This window comes from Phaseolus vulgaris, chromosome 1, assembly GCF_051622355.1.
Source record: "Phaseolus vulgaris cultivar YP4 chromosome 1, ASM5162235v1, whole genome shotgun sequence".
Lineage (NCBI taxonomy): Eukaryota > Viridiplantae > Streptophyta > Magnoliopsida > Fabales > Fabaceae > Phaseolus > Phaseolus vulgaris.
The window spans coordinates 19,199,397-19,205,045 of NC_143498.1; positions in this window are offsets into that span (position 1 = coordinate 19,199,397).

Genomic DNA, 5,649 nt, shown 5'->3' on the forward strand with positions numbered 1-5,649 from the left:
TTAATTTGGAAACATTTCTAGAATTAATGCAAATCAAATACATACAAAAAAGGATAGTTGTAGTTAATTATTTGCCAGAAGAAATAATTTACTAATTAAAGAACATAAGTAATAAATGGTATAAAAAGATAATTGTACTTAATTATTTGTAGAAGAACTAAAAAAAGGCAATTAAAGAAGGTAAGAAATGTTCTAGAAAATATAAAGGGTTGTCAGACTACAGAAAATAATTAGGAAATTATCAAGTAAATGGTTGACCATAAAATAATAATTTTTTTTATCAAGAATCAATTCAATGACCGTGAAAGACAGCGATAAAAAGATGTTAGATCAGAATGAACGACTCCATATATAGATCTTTTCTCTTAACAAATTATTGAATAGAATTTTGAATTCTAAGTTATTCTACAAATAATTAGTTGTAAGAAGAGAAGAACATACATTTGATCTTATGATATTCAAACTTATCTCTCTTCCTTTCCCTCTCATTTCTCCTAGTAAATTGTGTATATTAATTTCTATAAAGTGACTCACATTACTTAGAGTTTGGGCTTTGGGTCTAAATATGATTTAATAATAATAATAGAATTAAAGGCCCATTGGTTAATGTGAGAAATATATATATGATGATATACCTAATGGAAAACCTACATCTGATGGAGATTGGGTACTAAAGACTATAGGGTTCTGTCTCTGCAAATAATAGTTGTCTCATTGTTAACCATCACGACGAAAGTGTGTGACAAGTACCGGAATTGCTAAGAGATAGATTGGGATAAAGGAGATAAAGTAACTGCTCAATTAGGATCACTCATGGATCAAGGTAAGTGCCTATTCCTTCTTTATTGTATGTTATGTTTTGTGTGAGAATTATGATATGATAAGATCTATTTGTGAACATAATTGTATGTGTTCAATTTACGTATATTCATGTTTTGACTTACATGTGGTATCAGAGCCTTGTTGCTCATTTTTGTGATTCTCCATTAATGTTTTTCCAAAATTCGAAACCCTAATTTTAAAATATTCCCAATTTAAGAACACTAATTTTAAAATTAGGATTTATAGATTAAGGTTTCCATTCCTCTATAATAGATCCCTGATTGTTCTAAACCATCAAAATTAAAGAACCCTAATTTTAATTAATCCCAATTGAAGAACCCTAATTTTTAAAATTAGGGTTTATGGATCAATGCCATTAACGGCGTAAAACCTTTTGAACCCAAACGCAAGAACGGTGGCTGTTGCGGCGCGGGGGTTCGCGTAGAACGGTGGCTACTGCTGCTGCGGCACGGTGACTCATTGTGAGAGGGGTGGTTAACGGCATCCCTGCAGCTTAAGCAATTTTGCTTCATGCAAAAGAAGCAAATTTGATTTACTGTGCCTTAGGTTATCAATTTTATTAATATTATATTAGAAATATAAAATAATGAAATACGTTAATTTTATTAATATTATATTATAATATAATATAATAAAATGCATGAAAAGAATCCAATTAGTGAATCCATGTATGAATTATTCTCTACCATCATGAAATGTATGAATTCTTTGCTGCACCCCATATTAAAATTTAATCAATTGTTACTTTTCTGTAATTTAGGTTATGTTATAATGTAATTAAATTTACATTTAAATTAAACTTTAATTAATTAATTAAAAGTGAGTAACGAAAAAAAATTATTTTCTGTTTTATGTATCATGTTTTAATATAATTTTATTTGCATTAAATTAAAGTTTAATTAAAGTATTAATGAAATTTTATTATGTTTTAATGTAATTTTATTTGTATTAAATTAAAGTTTAATTAACGTTTTAATGAAATTTTATTATGTTTTAATGTAATTTTATTTGCATTAAATTAAAGTTTAATTAAAGTTTTAATAAAATTTTATTATGTTTTAATGTAATTTTATTTGCATTAAATTAAAGTTTAATTAAAGTTTTAGTGAAATTTTATTATGTTCATTAAATTAAAGTTTAATTAATTGACTGAAAGTGAGGAATGAAAAATTATTTTTCCGCTTTATGTATTTAATTTTAAATTGAAATTTTGGAATTACTTGTACGATGGATTTGTAATCACCAAAGTGATCAAATCTTTAAGTTTTATTTAATTCCAAATTATGGATGAAATTTTATTTCAATTAATGATATTATTTATGGAATTATTTGTATGATAGATTTGTAATCACCAGAGTGATCAAATCTTTATGTTTTATTTAATTCCAAATTATGGATGATGAAATTTTATTTCAATTAATGATATTATTTATGAAATTATTTGTATGATAGATTTGTAATCACCAAAGTGATCAAATCTTTAAGTTTTATTTAATTCCAGATTACTGATAAATTTTATTCCAATTACCTATAGAATGGATGCTAAATTATTTATATATATGGATAAATGGAAATTCATTATTATAGGGCATTATGGATCACCCAAAGGTTGATTAGTTGTCCTTATAATTAATGGATATGATTGTTGGTAGTGAGTATGTGTTATTAGTTTTGCTTGTATATCCAAAGATAACAAGTGTTTCTAGTTAATGCATATATCTTACCAAATAAAGTTAATACTATTAGCATCATTATGTTTTGTGTATTAATGAATCTCCCAAAGGAGAACATTAGTATACATAGAATGTTTTTTGAATCTGTATTGTATGTTTAGTTTATGACTCAAAGTATTAATGTTAAGCATGTGTGATCAAGTATTGTTCCTGTATCTTTATGCGAATGAGCATAGCAAGTAATATTAAGTTTGCTCTTCCAAAACTGATGGTGCAAAAGAATTTATGAAATTTGTGGAAGAGCGCTCCCAAACTACTGATAAGTCTCTTGTTGGGACATTAATGAGTATATTAACCACCATGGAATTTGATGGTTCTCGTACTATGCACGAACATGTCATTGAAATGACTAATATTGCGGCAAGACTTAAGTCTATTGGATCTGGTACTCTTTATGATGGATTATATAGATTGAATCTCGATAATCTATATGCTGAAACTCTTATGACCTCGCATCATAATGTTGGCATTAAACGTAGTTTAGTGAATGAATGTTCTGCTTTCTTGTGGCACAAACGTTTGAGACATATTTCTAAAGAAAGGATGGAGAGATTGGTAAAGAATGAAATACTTCCAAATTTGGATTTTACTGATCTGAATGTATGTGTGGATTGTATTAAAGGTAAACAAACAAAACACACAAAGAAGGGAGCCATAAGAAGTACTCAGCTTCTTGAAATTATACACACTGATATATGTGGACCTTTTGATGCAAGTTCTTTCAATAAAGAAAGGTATTTTATCACTTTCATTGATGATTTTTCACATTATGGTTATGTCTATTTACTGCATGAAAAATCGTAAGCGGTGAATGCCTTGGAAGTTTATATAAATGAAGTGGAAATGCAATTAGACAGAAAGGTGAAAATTGAAAGGTCAGATAGAGGTGGTGAATATTATGGAAAATATGATGAAAGTGGACAACACCCTGGTCCGTTTGCTAAGTTCCTTGAGAGACGTGGTATTTGTGCTCAATACACAATGCCAGGTACACCACAACAAAATGGTGTTTCAGAAAGGCGTAATCGAACCTTAATGGATATGGTTAGGAGCATGTTAAGTAAGTCAACTGTACCTGTTTCATTGTGGATGTATGCTTTAAAAACTGCCATGTATCTGTTGAACAGGGTTCCTAGTAAGGCAGTTCAAAAGACACCTTTTGAATTGTGGACAGGAAGGAAACCCAGTTTGAGACACCTGCATGTTTGGGGATGTCAGGCAGAAGTCAGAATATACAATCCGCAAGAGAAGAAATTGGATGCAAGAACAATCAGTGGATATTTCATTGGTTATCCAGCAAACTCAAAAGGGTATATGTTTTACTGTCCTACCCATAACACAAGAATTGTTGAATCTGGAAATGCACGGTTCATTGAAAATGGTGAAACCAGTGGGAGTAATACTTCACAAAATGTGGAGATTAAGGAAGTTAGAGTACAAGTTCCTTTAACTAGTACCTTTACTTCCAGTATTGTTGTTCCTAATGTAGTTGAGTCACTCAACGATGAAGAAGAAGAACAAATTAATGATCATGAAGAAAACAATGAAACAACCACAAGAAATAGTATTAAGAAGATCTCAAAGAGAAAGAAAGTCTGTTGTTTCGAATGATTATGTGGTTTATCTACAAGAGTCAGAAAATGACTTAAGTATTGATAATGATCCAGTTTCATTTTCAGACGCCGTCAATGATGATAATTCTGATAAGTGGTTAGATGCCATGAAAGATGAGCTTAAATCAATGGCACGGAATGATGTATGGGACCTTATAGAATTGCCAGACCTTATAGAATTGCCAGAAGGATGCAAGAGAGTCGGGTGTAAATGGGTCTTTAAGACTAAACGTGACTCTCATGGCAATATCAAACGTTACAAGGCCCGACTTGTTGCCAAAGGTTTTACTCAAAAGGATGACATTGATTAAGGAGACATTTTCACCTGTTTCTAAGAAAGATTCCTTTAGAATTATCATGGCATTAGTAGCTCATTATGATCTTGAGTTGCATCAGATGGATGTCAAAACTGCTTTTCTGAATGGGGATTTAGAAGAGGATGTTTATATGGACCAACCAGTGGGGTTCATTGAAGAAGGAAAGGAACACATGGTGTGTAAACTTAAGAAATCAATATACGGGCTTAAACAGGCTTCTAGGCAATGGTATCTTAAGTTCAATGATACTATTGTGTCCTTTGGGTTTAAGGAAAACATTGTTGATCGGTGTATATACCTGAAGATCAGTGGGAGCAAGTTTATATTCTTGATTCTATATGTTGATGATATCTTGCTTGCAACTAATGATCTTGGTCTATTAAGTGAGACTAAGAAGTTTCTCTCTAATAACTTTGAGATGAAAGATATGGGTGAGGCATACTATGTGATAGGAATTGAAATATTCCGTGACAGATCACAAGGACGGTTAGGTTTGTCTCAGAAAGCATATATTAATAAAGTTTTAGAGAGATTCAAAATGGATAAATGTTCGACATCTCCTGTTCCAATATAGAAAGGAGACAAATTTAGTCTCATGCAATGTCCAAAGAATGACTTGGAACGGAAACAGATGGAGAATATACCTTATGCATCTATTGTTGGGAGTTTAATGTATGCTCAAACTTGTACACGACCAGATATTAGTTTTGCAGTTGGTATGCTTGGTAGATACCAGAGTAATCCAGGATTGGATCATTGGAAAACTGCAAAGAAAGTTTTAAGATACTTGCAAGGAACGAAGGATCACATGCTTACTTATAAAAGATCTGATCACCTTGAGGTGATTGAATATACAGATTCAGATTTTGCTGGCTGTGTGGATACACAAAAGTCTACATTTGGTTATGTGTATCTTTTAGCCGGAGGAGCGATTTCATGGAAAAGTGCGAAGTAGTCAGTCATCGCTGCGTCCACTATGGAGGCTGAATTTGAGGCATGCTTTGAGGCCACAGTTCAGGCTAATTGGTTGCGGAATTTTATTTCAGGACTTGGAATTGTTGACAGTATTGCCAAGCCGCTGAAAATTTATTGTGATAACTCCGCAGCAGTCTTCTTTTCTAAAAACGACAAGTATTCCAAAGG